This window comes from Neofelis nebulosa, chromosome 10, assembly GCF_028018385.1.
Source record: "Neofelis nebulosa isolate mNeoNeb1 chromosome 10, mNeoNeb1.pri, whole genome shotgun sequence".
Classification (NCBI taxonomy): domain Eukaryota; kingdom Metazoa; phylum Chordata; class Mammalia; order Carnivora; family Felidae; genus Neofelis; species Neofelis nebulosa.
The window spans coordinates 9141803-9157885 of NC_080791.1; the positions used below are offsets into that span (position 1 = coordinate 9141803).

The window sequence follows — 16083 nt, forward strand, 5'->3', positions numbered from 1 at the left end:
CTTGCTCATAAGTGTTCCCTTTGGTCCACAAGGAACTTAAGCACTGTGTCTCTTAAGAGACTGCCCTCTTAAGAGTTAAGTGGAATGTTTAACAAAGAGCATTCCATGGAACACCTGTGACTATGAATATGAAGTAAGTGCTCTGAGAAAGAGCTCCATGGTAAAAACAAAAACAAAAACAAAAACAAAACAAAAACAAAAACAAAAACAAAAACAAAACAAACCAGAGTACATTTTGGAAGCGGTGGGCTGAATAGAATTGAAGAAGCATCTCTATCATAAGAAGTTGAGCTCTCCCTTCTCTGCCTGTTAGGGCTGCAGGGACTGTGGAATCAGGAAAACAGGGGCAGGGGAATTGGCTGTCTCTGCACAGTTACATAATCTTACATGGGGATAAGAGAGGAAAGTGAGAAAGGCATTTTCCCCCTCCTCTCCCAGGCTAAACCCCGCCTTGTGCGGGGGACATCATGGAGGAATGAACACGATCATAGACTTTGGAGGTGTGCAGACCACCAAGGTTCAGTTCCCAGCCTTGTGCTCTGTCCTTGTGGGGTATTAGGTGAATTTTCTCTCCAAGTTCTGTGACCTTATCAATGGGATAAAGACAAAAATACCTGCCTTTCAGGGTTGTGGTGAAGAATAACTGAGAAAACACAGATAAAGAACCTATGATCACTCAGACTGCTGCAAACACTCTCAGGTCTGAAATCTAAGCCCCCTCATGACCAACCAGGTTTTCTTTCCCCATTGGAAGGTGGGGTTGACTCCACCCTTCTCATCAGAGTCCCTTCCTCACTGTCACTTCCTACTCGGAGGTGGTGTTGTCCAGACTCCAGACAGACATGCCCATTTGAGGGACGCAAAGCCTGCCTTTGAATGGCGTCGACAGCCAATCCCTAACACAGGCAGGGGATTCTATGGCCAGGCAGCTTGTCAGTAGACTGAAAGCCCATAGAGACTCTGGAAGTGGAAGACTGTGGTATGCTCTAGAGAGTGCAAGGGGAAGTGGTCCTACTCCTGATGTTGGCAGAAAGACCTCCAGGGGCCATCCTGACTCCGGGAGAAGTGGCTGTCATCTGGAGACCAGTCAACACTCATCCACCCCTTCCAGTCTCTAAGCAAGATGGAAACTGGCATCTTTCAGGAATGTTTTACTTGGCTTACTCCGTGGTTTTGAAAATTCATGTTTGTTGCGAAGATTTTAAAATTTAGAGACTATGCAGAAAAATTCAGGTCTACGGTGTTTTTTGGTTTCGTTTGTGTTTTAAATCAAAGTATTCCTGCATAGCGGCAATTGCTCAGAGTAAAGTAGATGCAGCCAGGAGTTCCATTCCCCATTCTCCACCCTTCCCTATTATCTACTTTGTCTTCTGAATGTGTTCGTCAATGGTGCTTCTGGGTACCTGAGTTTGAGCCCGATTCATTTAACAAATGTTGTACCAGGAACTGTGCTAGATGTACAAAACAGACTAATGAGGGAGAAAGATCTGCAAACACTAGGTGCTCTAATGCGTATAGACCAAGGGCTGTGGAAATCCAGAGTTGGGGATGGCTAAGAGCCTAACAATGGTAACACCTATAATTTATTGAGTGCTTACCATGTGCCAAGTGACTGGCCTGCCTTAGGAGTCAGGGATGCTTCTCAGAAAGTTTTCTCTTCAAGAATAAGAACATTGTCAGCTAGAGAAAAACATCTCAGACAGAATGGCATTATTCAAAGGCTTGTGAACAAGTCAAGAGGCTTCAGTGCGCAAATGAAAATTGCAATGTGGCCATAGCCGGAGCTATATGAGGGGCTGGGGTGAGTGAAGGGCCATAAACTTTAAAAAAAATTTTTTTTAAAGATTTATTCATTTTTGAGAGACAGAGAGACATAGAGCATGAGTGGGGGAGGGGCAGAGAGAGAGGGAGACACAGAATGCGAAGCAGGCTCCAGGCTCTGGGCTGTCGAACAACCCACGAACTGTGAGATCATGATCTGAGCAGAAGTTGGACATTTAATCAGCTGAGCCACCTAGGTGCCCCAGGACCATAAACTTAATCTGGGACTAGAGGGGACATGATTCCTATCCTGCAGCCAATGAGAAGCCATCTGCATTTTAACCAGCTTCTCCACAGTCCTTCCTGAGCACAGGCTTAGAGCAAGTTAAAGGGTCAAGAGTCCTGAAAAGGAGGAGGGATGGGGGATGGAGCCACTCACTGCTCTTTCTGGACCTTTTGGTGGGGGGATGCTAGGGTGAATTGGCCTAGGCTGGTCCGCACCACCCTTCACCCAACCCGCCTGTGGGATATGTTCAGGGAATTCAACGTGGCATATAGATTAGTCCAAGTCCAACATGATGAGGAAGGTAAAGCTGGTGCCAAACACACTGACAATGCCTTTGACTCTAAGTGTGATTCTGTCTAGAGTTGGTCCCACTCCTCCCCAATAGAAGAGAAGTTTGAGTCTTCCTTAATGTCTGTGAACATACATCTTTCCTCTCAAAGCCACGCACAAATACCTTTCACCAATATGTGCTTTCATTATTGCTCCGTCCAGCACCTCTCTTTTTTTGTTAAATCCTTCTTCTTTGTGAATAATTTCTTCTTTTGGCAACACCCATTCACACTAATATGCAAAGTGGTCACAGGGCAGGTCTCGGGCCACTTTGCCATGCAGATTATTTAGAAGAGGCAACCCGAGAGCCCTTTGGGAAATTCTCACAGGGAACTAAATCAGAAAGTAATATCCTGTTTTGTCTGTACTCTGTGCTAGTGCTAGTGTGCCCTGTAGAGGAATCCTGGAGTTCGTCACCACAGGCTGAAAGATAAACAAACCCCTGGCTCCCGGCCCTACCCTAGAGCCCTTCTAAGGAATTACACTGAAAACAGAGTGTCATCAAAATCAAAAGATGGAAACAGAATCTTAAAATTCTCCCTAGCTGCCAAGCATTTCAATGCTTGGAGCAGAAGTCTCCATTTTTTTCACAAAGGACAAGCATTCATATCAAAATTAGTTGGCTCCCGAACTTTTCGTTTAAGAGGTTCCCCTTTATAACTTCGGGTAATTTCAAGACCTCTTCAGAATACTGTCAGTATCAAGCAGTTGAGGAAATAATACAACAAAAATCCACTGAAGATTCAGTAAGGGTTTTTAGAGGAATGGTAATTTTGTTAATCACAACTGTACATTTATGGGCCCATTGAAAAATGGCAACACGAGGGGTGCCTGGGTGGCTCCGTAGGGTGAGCTTCCGACTTTGGCTCAGGTCGTCATCTCGTGGCTCATGGGTTCAAGCCCCACATCAGGCTCTGTGCTGATGGCTCAGAGCCTGGAGCCTGCTACAGATTCTGTGTCTCCCTCTCTCTGTGCCCCTCCCCCCCCTCAAAAAATAAACAAACATTAAAAAAAATTTTAATAAAAAGAAAAATGGCAGTGTGCATATACGTGGGCTCCTCTCTTCTGTTCAGTCTCAGGTGTCATCAGCAGTTACTTGGAAAGCATATTGACCATGGAGTTCTTTACAAGAACTTTCTTTCCACACTCTATCCCCAATGGGAGTCATCCAGCCCCAGACTGAAAATCCCGGTGACTCGGAAAAAACAGCAAGGATGCAATATTTTGTGTTTCTTTTAGGTTTGTTTTTTTGTTTTGTCAAAGAATAGAATTCATTATGATATCTGTAGAAGACAATTGGTGTGCCTTCCTTCTGTGTGAGTTATACACGATCTCCTCAAGATAGGCCCATTTACTCCATCACGGGATCACCTTCTTTCCGAGTCTGCAGTTCCATGCTTAGTACCTAACATGAGTACTAAAGTTCCTCCTCTGGGAGCTAATCCTCCAGGAAGGACCAGGGTTATCTGCCCTTAACATGGCAAGAGACACAGTGATGAGGCTGGAAAGGGTGACCCAGGTGATCCAGGTGCCAAAGTTCCGTAAAGAATGTAGCAACAAACTACATTCATTCTTTTATCAGTGTTAATGTTTATCGTGTGTTGGATAAGGTGAAAATGAAAATTCTGGACTCAAGGGAGTGAGACACACAAGGTGGAGGTGTTTTCAGCTTACTCCAGGGCTGTGGAGGCACAGAAACCGCAAGGAGAGACTCCCTGAGAGGTGCAGATGAAGTGTCATGGGAGCAGAGAGGAGAGGAGATTGTCCTCTGCTCCAGGGAAGGGGGTGTGAGGACGCTTACAAAGGAAGCAGTGTTTGAGTTGGGACTTGAAAGATAAGGAAACCAGGCAACTCTGTGAATCCCATGCTTGCTATGTTTGTGGCTTGGGTCCAGAAATCGGGGCTTTGGGGAAATGGTCACTTAGCTTTCACTTAATCAGGAAATAGAGGATGGGGAAGGAATCTTTGGAAGGAGGTAAAAGGCACACCCCTTTCACCAGACCAAACAGTTGATAAGCTTCTGGATTGTATGGGCTGGTCACAAAGGTTCAGGTTCTAGTGATTCTGAGTGCGTGACTTTCTCTGTTGTGGGCTGAGTTGTGCCCCTTCACATTCATGTGCTGAAGTCCTAACTTTCTGCACTTCTGAATGTGACTATGTTCAGAGATTGGGGCTTTCTAGAGGTAATTAAGATAAAACGAGGTCATGTGGCTGGACCCTAACCCAATGTGACTGGTGTCCTCACGAGCTGAGAAGAGGAGGTGGGGACACAGACACATGGACAAGACATGTGAGGACACATGGACAAGACAAGCCATGCACAAACCAAGGGGTGAGGCCTCAGCAGAGACCAGCGCCATGAACACCTTGTAAACCTGTGGTGTGAACCCTCCAGTCTGTGATACTTTGTTATGGTGGCTAGAGAAGACTCATGCATTCCCTGCCATACAGTTTCCTGCTCTTAGACTATTAACTTAGGAGGATAAGTTAGCATCTTTGGCCACATATCCTCATGCCCAAACCACTGACCTTTTACATCAAGCACCTGTCTGGCTGCATCTTCCACAATCCGTTCCTGCTCTCACCCCCACCCACAGCTCTCTGGACTTCCCAGCTACACATTCTCACTCACAGCACCCAGCCCCCTGGAGATCCCTGCACTCACGAGGTTCATCACCTTGTGCCTTTGAATTTATCTTCTCTGCCTGGAATGTCCCTTTGTGGGGAGTACCCTTTAATCCTTCAAAAGTCAGCTCAGAAGCATGATCTCTGAGTACACTTCCCAGGCCTCGTCTGCCCAGTACCTAATCATTCCCTCTGCTATATTCTGAACACAGTTATTTATTGCATTTACAGCAGTGTTTTACTTTCCTAAATACTGAGCTCTTCTGTGGACTATGTCTGACCCATCTCTGTAGGCCCTGCACCTAGCACAGACCCTGTCACACAGCAAGTACTTAATAAATACTTATTGAATTGGACAAGTAATTGGATAGGTCATCAAATAAATTCACATTTTCACAAACAGTGTAAGTGCAGCAAACTCTGAAGTTGGAACAAGAACATGGGTCTTTGCCCTTGAAACTGCACTGATCAAGTACTTGCCAAACACTTTTACTATTATCAAACGTATATGGTAGGTACCAAAAGTGACCTCAGATCCTGGATCCAGCATCTTCCTTTGCAAAGGAGAAAATTAAGTGCAGAAATGTATCCAAAGTCTCATAGCTAGTCAAGTGGGAGATGTAGAACTGAAACACAGATACTCGGACACCTGACCCAGTGATCTTCCACTTTTCCAGATTCTAGTCATTGCTTGAGGCCTGCATCACATCCCAACTCCTTCAAGGAGCTTTTTCTGATTGTTCCACTCCCTGCGATTGCCTCTCTTCTCTGGAGTTACCATGAGTCAGACCTATGCTGGCTGTAGATCTTGCTCTCACATGCAGAGTTCCAGAAGTCTCTCTTCAGAACAAGCTGTAAAGTCCAGAAGACTTAGATCAAACTCCCAGGTCTCCATCCTCCATCACACACACACACACACACACACACACACACACACACACACACACTTGCATACGGACCCAGAATTAACTAGGGGGTGGGCTTCCATGAGAAGGGAGATTTCTGGGATGATGGCCTCTTCATTCTGTCAAGCTTACCCTGAACTAGTTTTTCCTCCAGATGGGTAAACATGGATTTTCATATGCCTCCTTCTGATGGAGCAGGAGGTCCAAGATTCTCGAAAGTGGAATTCACTGGAAAGAATACTCAGGTTGCTCTTGGAAATTTGTGCTCTTCAGGTCCATCTCTCCCACCTAAAAGTAGAGCATCTAGCCCGGACTTTGTCCTTCACGTTAGCATTTAGGCACGTGTCCCATACTGGAAATTGATTCATGGGGGCGGTTCAGGCAGGGAATCTCTTGTTTTTCCCACTCCACGCACAAACCCAGGCGACTTTCTGGATCTCGCCATCCTCTAGTAACACTGAAGAACACTGCCCACGGGGGGAGGTGTCCTTGTCATCTTTGTCCACCACTTTCTGAAAGAAAGAGAGGTGATCTGAAGTACTGATGCCATCTTCAGGCAAGATTTCTTATAAAAACCCATGTTCAGGGAAAGAAAGCCTGAGTCGTCAGGCCCCATAACATAAGCAATAAGAATTTTGCAACGACAGTTCGGCAACTAGATTTATTTGTTTGCCTGGAACTGTATTCAGTACAGCTAGAAGTAAACGTGAAAGTAGCTTGAAGTTTGCGTAGATAAATTGTCATTGATTTTAAATAAACAAGTATCAATTCTTTCATTCTCCCCTTAACAACAACTTAAGTGGAGGTCAGGGATGATTACTGACGTTTCCTTCGTGACTTCAGCATACATACATTTCGTAGTAAGCACTTGGCCCTCAAAAACCATCTGTTGAATGAAAAAAGAATGAATTGATCAGTACATTTTGTTAAGTTGCTCTTGTTTCTATCATCTGTCTTGATCTGATTTCATATTTATTATAAAGCAATTGGTGAAGTTGCTACATTCTGAAATGCAGCCCTTAGCATTTCCCTGGCAGATACGTGACCAAGACCAGTCTATTCATTCTGACTTTCCCAGTCTTAAGCTTTCCTTCTGAGTGTATTTGATGGTCAGTACTCCTAATTTGTTTCAAGACTGCTGAGTGTAACACTAGTGTTAATAATTACAAGAGTGAGTGTTCAATGAACAAGTCTCAGACACGGTGTGCTAGACACTATGCTAGCCATCTTACGTGCAGTATTTTACTTAATTTTCCATAAGCTCTAGGGACACCTGGCTGGCCCAGTCGGTTAGGCGTCCCACTTTGGCTCAGGTCGTGATCTCACGGTTCGGGAGTTCGAGCCCCGCCCTGGGCTTGCTGCTGTCAGCACGGAGCCCGCTTCAGATCTTCTGTCCTCCTCTCTCTGTGCCCCTCCTGCACTCTCTCTGTCTCTCTCTCTCAAAAAAAATAAATGAAACATTTAAAAACTTTTTCCATGAGCTCTAGAAGGTAGGTGCTCTTATTTTCTCCTTCTTAATCTTTAGAGACGAAGATGTTAAATTACTGGCTAGCAAGTGAATAAGCCCTCCCTTGAACTCAGAGATCCTGACGTTCTGTCTCCCTCCCTTTCTCGCTCTTTTTGATCCTTAAGTTTAAGCTCTTGTTCACTGTACTATACCCAACTCCATAATAGGCCAAATACAAGTTCACAGAACATAATGTCCTAGGCATATGGAGGATATGCTGTGTAGACCCACCTTCAAAAGACCTACACTATCTGTGCAATAATTTAATAGCACTTAGGGCCTTTGGCCAAGTCACTCACACTTCTTTGCCTACGTGTGATTCTGATTCATGGCCCATGCTCATTTGTTAGGATAAATGTAATCCTGCCCTACATACATTAACTTAAATGATACATTAACTTAAACTCTGAGTTCTTTAGTATGGATCACCAACTTGTCTAATCCTAAGAACTATATCTTCTGAAAGAATTGCAAAACCCCATTACCAAGGATATCTTCTGGTCTAAAGCCATTATTAATTAATTCTGGGAAATATTCAAGAAATTTAAACCAAGACTTTGTAGGAAAAAAATGAATCGGTGCTGTGTCTCTTAAGGGCATCATAAATTTTAATGTGGTGAGTTTCATTATTACAGTCTCACTTGATCCCATACCAGGTAAGACGTTCCAGATGAGTTTCCAGGTGTCATCGAAAGAAAGCCTTAAGAAACTTTTCCAGTGTTTGGTTGTTGCTTTTGTTTTTTAATTTTTTCCCTCAGCATTAAGTGCCTTCACATGTAGCAGACAATGTTGTTAAGCTTCATTGTTATTGTGTAGCATTGTTTTCATCATTAACTATTATTTCTCTGACAGTGGTAAGCTCTAGAATTTAGATAGAGAACTGCTAATTTTGAATGGAGAAGTGACAAATCATAAATGACATCAGCTGTTTTCAGTTTTCTCTTGCCAATTTTTCTTTGCTAAGGGATCGACTACTACCAATCGAGGGGTCAGTCTATAGCTTCCTACCCTGTCAATCTCCCAAATGAAATTAATTCCTGGTCTAGAAGCCGATGGATAATAAAATGTCTTTTTTAAAAAAAAAAGGACATTTAAAAATAAACAGATTTTGAAAAAAGGAACTGGAATTTCAGCAAGGCATAACAATTTATTTGTGGCAACTAAGGATTGACTTCCACACGGCAACAGGAATTAAATATTGGACTGCATTGTTTCACAAATGCACAGAAACTTCAGCATTGCTGAAAGTGCTAAGATTAAATCTTATGGATCAAATGAATTTTTCTAGAAATCCTTGAGCGTAAGAGAGAATTATGATTAATGTTAAAGTAGCATAAAATTAGCACTGTCATTTCTGCCTAGATGGATTCTTTCTTAAGCGCATTGTTGTATAAGATCCAGGAAACTGCCTGCCCAGACAGTATCCACAAACAGCTGTGGCTTGAGGCTGGATCTCTGGGTATAATTACTTGCCATCTTTCCCAGTGCTGGAGGGAGGCGGGACCTGGACGGACAGAGAGGCTGCCCAGCCACACAGAGCCCAGGATAGTGAGTCAATCCTGAAGACCCTGGAGAGACAGGCAAACGGATGTCCTGCTGGAGGGAAGAGAGAGAGGGAGAGAGGATCCGAAGCACGCTGGGTGCTGACAGCAGAGAGCCAGATGTGGGGCCCAAACTCTCGACCCATGAGATCATGACCTAACCCTGTTTCAGATGGATGCTGACAGAAGACCCCAGCCCTCTTTGCATTTTTCTCTTTCCTTGCTGAAATCCTTTTATTTAACTATTACGGTGCACCCCCTAGATAAAAAGGCAAGATGCACAAAATTAAGGAACATGGGGAAAATGCCACACGTCCTAGAAATTGTATAAAACTCCTTATTTTTAAATTCTCAACTTCCGTTTTCAAAGCATGCTCAGTAACATCTCTCAGATCATTTTATATCCTAGTCGTTAGATATTAAGCGGGCAGCATGGGGCGCCTGGGTGGCTCAGTCGGTTAAGCGTCCGACTTCGGCTCAGGTCACGATCTCACGGTCCGTGAGTTCGAGCCCCGCATCGGGCTCTGGGCTGACGGCCCGGAGCCTGGAGCCTGCTTCCGGTTCTGTGTCTCCCTCTCTCTCTGCCCCTCCCCCATTCATGCTCTTTCTCTCTCTGTCTCAAAAATAAATAAATGTTAAGCGGGCAGCTGCCGGGAGACCTTTCTCCAGGGGGCTCTTGCACGTCTGTGCATCTTACAAGCAGAAGCATGGACTGTCCTTTGCTCTGGGTTACCTTTGAAAGGGTATGTGTATGGCAGCTAGCCTTGGGGAAAATGACTCTTTCCAGAGCAAAGGGCAGGCATGGTTACTGCTCATTAAAATAGATACTGTTCATGAAGAAGAAGAAAAAAAATCGTAACCTTTGTGTAATGATGAATGTTAACTAGTCGCCCTGGTGATCATTTCCCAATATATACAAATATCAAATCACTACGTTGCACATCTGCAACTAAGACAGTGTTATATGTCGATTACGCCTCAACTGAAAAAACAAAATCGTCTAGATTAGTTGAGAAAAGCTCTTGGGGAGAACCTCTGTGTTTCCACGTGACCCTAGGGAAGCACCTGTGTGGGCCAGTGGGAACACAAGGCCAGGGGGCCTTTCTCCGGGCCTGCATTTTGCAGTTTTGAGTTACTTACATGTGATATCTTTAAAACACTTGTATTTTTTTTTTTTTAATGTTTATTTTTGAGAGAGAAAGAGATCACGAGCTGGGGAGAAGAGAGAAAGGGAGAGAGGATCCGAAGCAGGCTGGGTGCTGGCAGCAGAGAGCCAGATGTGGGGCTCAAACTCTCGACCCATGAGATCATGACCCAAGCCGAAGTCAGAAGTTTCACCGACTGACTTCCCAAGGCTCCCCCTAAAACACTGACATTACTGCTACTACTACTAAAAAAAATATGGGCTCCCTTAGCTCCAGGTCCCTCCCCATAAGGGAAACTGCTGTGTGCACAGGCATCTGTTTGGCCCCATCCGCGGGACTCCCGTGGGACCTGAACAAGGGGAACCAGTGCACATATGGGGGTGCTATGCCTCTTGCTGGGCCATCCTTTGTCCCGCACCCCTCAACTCTCCTGGCTTGCTGGGCCCTTGCTGGGCCTCCCTTTCTGCCTCCTACTAGCATCCAGGAAGTTGGCAGGCTGACACCATAGGGTAAAACCTCAGACCTTCCCAGTTCTCAGCAATCGCATGCTGGCTGACACAGAAGCTGCTAGAGAAATGGTAGCACCCTCCCATCAGCCGCCCTCCCGCCAGCCCTGGTGGGGGCTGCTGATTCTGGGGTCCTCTTCCCGGTCAGGCTCCCGATGTGGTTCTGTCCTCCCTGCTCTGCAGGCCGGTTCTCCTGGTCTTGTTGGTCAAGGAAGGCATCTGCTTCTTTGATTCCCCAGGTTTTGCCCACTTCACGGGATTTCTTGTCTTCCTGTAGGTTTCTCAGGCTTCGCCTGTGGGAATTCCTGTCATTATGTTTAGTACCTCCCTGCCTGGCCCCTGAAGAGTCTTTCCTCTGGTTTTTCAGCTTCTCTGCCCGCCCCCCACACCCACCCCCACCTCCACCCCCACCCATGTGGCCTGTTCTTCTGCTCCAGATCCAGATCCAGCCACGCCCCCAGAGCCCCTCAGTGCCATGATATGAGCTTTGCTGCCTGAGACCCAGAGGTTGTTCTCTCCCTCTACAGTGCATTAAACACTGTCCCTCACCTTCTTTGTCCTTTATAGTACTTGCTTACTAGGATGTCTTTCCCATTAACCTCTTAGCAACTTGGAGAGCAGGATGCCATACTCCTTTTTCACATACCCCTTACAGACTAGTGTTTTTCAAACAATAGTCCCTAATTAAAATCAGTTTTACTGTTACCCATAAAATTAGTGAAGGCATATAAAATCATTAATACCTTTTACCTTCGCAAGGGAAAGAGGAGCGCCATTTTGCCACATAGACCATTTTCTCTCCCTCGTCCGTCCTTGAACTGCTATTGCAATGTCGAAGTCCCTATTGCATACACTACTTTGGTAAGAGCTACAGAAGATGGCTTCGCGACCTAGGCGCTGTTCTGAAGGTGACTCGGAGGCAGGAATAGAGTCGCCCGATGAGCAGGATTGGGGATCTGAGCGGCCCTGGAGGAAGGCCATTGCTCATTGGAGGAAAGGAGTGAATCAAGTGAAGAGCTATCCGACACAACATGCACGGGTACGCGGACAGCAGGACAGAGGAGGAAGGCTCCAGGGTCATGTTAAATCTCTATGGGATGAGGGCAATGGGCTGAAGCGACTACAGAAGGAAGGCCTTATTTCATCCATATTTTAGAAAGCTTTTCTGGGGCTTCTCAGGGCAGAAGAGTGACCCTGGGGGTGCCTGGGTGGCTCAGTCGGTTAAGTGTCCAACTTCAGATCAGGTCATGATGTCGCAGTTTGTGAGTTCCAGTCCAGCGGAGAGCTCTGTGCTGACAGCTCAGAGCCCGGAGCCTGCTTCGGTTTCTGTGTCTCTTGCTCTCTCTCTCCCCTCCTCTACTCGTGGTCTGCCTCTCTGTCTCTCAAAAATAAATAAATGTTAAAAAAAAAAAAAAAAAAGAGTGATGCTGGAGGGAGACAGTCTCAGGAAACCTGAGTGCCCTCTGCTCTGCTCCCACCCTTTCCCCACTCGTGGCCTTCAAAGAAGGTTCACCCGGTCAGCCAAGCCCAAACTCTGCTATTCCCCACTTTCTCTAGGGGTGGTGGGGGTGGGGGTCAGTCTGCAAGAGAGAAGCAAGGCCCCGGGAGAACAGCTGTTCCTTCCACGGCACTTCTTTCCACATGTTGGAGATGAAGACACAGGGCGTGCACAGCCTCTACATTTTATTTTCTGATGTGCCTGGCACAAATGCCAAAGACAGCTACAAGTAATTGCTCTCCAAGCTCCAGTGAACTAGAACATCTTCATTTAAATCATGCATAGCCTAGAATTTTTTTTAAAGGAGAGAAAGATGACTTTATGTGGTAGTTGCTAGGCAGCCAGGCGCTCGGGGAGCTCAAACATACACGCCGCTTTGCAGAATCTCAGGAAGCCACACTGTCCTCTTCCAAAAGCTCTCCTTATGCAACACTTGTGAGCTTCCACTGCATCCAAAAATGTAAGCTTGTCTTGTTTTTAACCACCCACCATTCCCACACCCCATTAACCGGTGCTAAACCAGGAGATGATTTGTGTGACCAAACCTCCCGTGTCAGCGAGGGCCTTGACACAGGCTAATGTTTGGGCAGGACTCTGATGAAGGTACTGGGAGAAATGAAATTTTGAAGATTTAATTTGTTGCCTCACATGTGCATGGAGAAATTTTGGAAAATGCAGAAAACCATAAGACAATTAATAAAAAAATAGAATAATCCTACTACTCAGAAAAACCAGTGATAAATATGGTGATGTTTCCTTGTATAGATCTATAACAAAATCGACACCACTGATTGCCCAGGACTTAACACAATGTCGAAAAAAAAAATAGTTGGCACTTTCACTCAATTTAAAAAAATATTTTTTAATGTTTATTTTTTTATTTTTGAGAGACAGACAGAGGGTGAGCGGGGGAGGGGGAGAGAGAGAGGGAGACACAGAATCCAAAGCAGGCTCCAGGCTCCAAGCTGTCAGCACAGAGCCTGACATGGGTCACGAACCTCAAATCATGACCTGAGCCAGTCGGACACTCAACTGACTGAGCCACTCAGGCGCCCCCAACAAATAATTTTAATGAGGGATGTTATGTCCATTTTTCAATGAATATTACAAAGAGGAGTATCTTCACATTATTAAAGATTTTTAATGTTTGATTAGTATTTTGTCACATATATGCATTATGAATCATCTATTTTCATCTCGTCTCCTATTATTCGGTATTTTTTCCTAAATTTTAGCTAGCTGAAACAATGCTGTTATAAAAAGTCTTTACATAATTCTTTGACCATTTTCTAGATTTCTTTATAATAGATTTCTAAAAGTAGAGTTATTTGGCCAAAAGGCATGGATTCTACTAAATTTCTTGAGAGTTATCATCAAAGTGCTTTCCAAAACACTGGTAATAATTTACATTTCCACCACAGGTTCTGATCATTCCTGTCTCACTGCACTTTGGTGAGGATATTAATTAGTATAGTGTCATTTTTTTAATCTGTAAATTCTGTTGTTATTTTATTTTATAAAAGATATCCCTTGTTATTGGAAACTGATATCTTATTTTGACTTGATATTAAATATTTTTTTTACAGTTAGTGGCCATTTACATTGATTTCTTTGTGAATTGTGAATTAATAGCCTTTATGGACTTTTTTTCTCCTAGGGAGGGGACCTTGCAAAGGCATGAACACCAAGAGGCGGGGTTACGGGGCCACCTTCGAGTCTGTCACAATCAGCTCAAAGTAAGTTTGAGATTTACTAAGACTTTAGTCTTACCTAGCTCAAGGGATAAAGGTACTGACATTTAAAAAAACCAAGAGGAAGGACTTCTTTTTAGAGAGTTGTCATGGCACTTGCTGCCCTCCATTTTGCCACTTTTATGGACAGAGCAGGGACAGAGGTTTTTTTCACCTTCAGCCAAGAGAGGGGGCTCCGTGAGCATTGTGCAGAGATCTGACCCGTGTCCCCTCGTGTTTGGGGGGGTGCAGTTAGGAGAAGTGAATCTCACCAGTCAGATGGTGGCCACGGAGAGGTGTCCTGACTCCTGCCTAAGACGACTGCTCAGAGAGGTGACCGAAAGGCTGGCAGGTGCCTGCCATGTGCCCAGGGGCTGAGGAAGAACCAGAAGTGGCTTGTGGAGGAAAACCATGGTGTGTGCTAAGAACCTACCCTCTGAAAGCTCCCCATGAAAAAGACGATCAGGAGTAGAGACAAAGTCCCAGCACACCTGGATGACGCTGATAATCATCTCTGCCAGCCAGCAAGACTTTTCCTGTTCCGGTCTCTCCTCCTTCGTCCCTCTCTTTAACCCCTGCAGAGTCAGAGCACATGGTAAATCAAAGGGCAGAGGAACAAGGTCCTTAACAGCCAGGAAGCCTGTGGCTTTCTTTGCCTCTATTACTGTAACTTGCTGGTCCCGGCTGACAGAGAAGAGAGGATATAATTTCAAATGAAACTTAGAGTTTTAATTGAACACTACAATGGACGTTGTAATCACTTAGGTGAGAATGTTATCGTTAAAGTAACCAAAATGCATTTTTAAAAATCCAAAAGTAACTAGAAACTTAGAAAACCTTCCATGTTTTCATCCAAGGACTAGAAAAGAAACAGCCTGCAAAGCCAGGGGTGAAGGGCCAACAGTGAGGAAGAATAAGGTTATTTTTTTGCCTCTACTCTTCCAAGTTGAACTCAGTCAAATCTGTGGCTAAAGGGGGACCCCAGTAATTTCTCTCCCCTGTTTAAAAAACAAGTTCTTAGCTATTCTAATCCATTTCTTTTTCCTAGACAAAATTTCTTAGAAGATTCCTAATTAGGATTTTTATTGGAGTAAGCCAGGACTTTTAATTTGGAGAGAATTTACTTCTGCACAATGTATATGTTACCATCTGGAATATTGTACCTCTCCTTTTCTTCAGTTATTTTTGGATTCCAGTAAAATGTAGTATTAGTCACCCTCATTATTGTCCTACACAATTATTGTTGGCTTTAATCCTGTGAATTTTATGGTTTGTTTTTATTGATGTTTCTGTTGTTGCTACTACGAATGCAGTGTTTTTCCTCTCTTGTCTTAAAACTGGCTATTGAGTTTGAAATTAAATATAGCAATTTGTTCATTTAAATTGTAGCCAACCACCTTAGTAAACTTTTATTAATTTTAAGAATGCTTTAGTTGATTATTTTGCTTTCCATGGGTTTGTTGTTAAGCCATCTGCAAATCAAGGTAAGTATAGCTTTAGTTTCTGGTTTGCATTTTACTGCATTGTCCAAAAAAGCAGAAAAACATCAGTGGTGATCTAGATCAGATAGGTCTTTTAACTGGAATTTTTTCCAGTGTTTTAACCTTGAGAATGATGTTGGCTATTGTCTTTACAAAGATGTCCTTTGTGTGTTAAGGAAGCAAAATGTTATTCCTAGTTTTATAAAAATTAGGTCAAGAATGGTTTCCAAACTGTTTTGTCAAAGGCCTTCAGTTAAAGTTATTTAAAGGCTTCCAGTGAAAGACATTTCGGCACCCAAAATAGCAAATCTTTCCAGTGTGTTTAAACACTCTGGTTTATTCATAATTTAAACTTTATACTGTAAATTCAGTATATATGCTTATGTTTTGCCTGAAATGAAGATACAAAACACTGTCAGCTTTTATAGATTTTTAAGGCCCATATAGAACTAATACATTGACTGACAGGACACCTAATCACTAATGTTGTACCTGTGTTCACTGTTCAGAATAGGACAAATGATAGATATTTTTTTAAATTCCATAGTTATATTAAGAACAGCTAACATTTTTAGCACCTGTGGGCATTTATGAAAGGATAAGTATCGGCAGGAGCCCACGTATGTTCACTGAAAATAACACGTATCAAATTAGCCAACTTACTTTTTTATGAAGTTTTAAAATGAGGAATATTTGGTAGACAGAATGAAACTGGATTTCATGAATTCATTTACTTCATAAAGCATCTCTTGGTGTTCTCTTGATCTC

General features: G+C 43.9%; 1 protein-coding gene across 5 annotated transcripts in view; it reads left to right on the top strand.

Moving 5' to 3' along the window:
- The window catches only part of POU2AF2 (POU class 2 homeobox associating factor 2), a 490852-nt gene that overhangs the window by 316216 nt on the left and 158553 nt on the right, over positions 1-16083 (top strand). For all 5 annotated transcript variants that reach the window (XM_058686716.1, XM_058686718.1, XM_058686717.1 and 2 more), the window contains one exon: positions 13762-13840. The gene's annotated coding sequence lies outside the window, so the exon portion shown is untranslated. The remainder of the gene's footprint in view (positions 1-13761; positions 13841-16083) is intronic.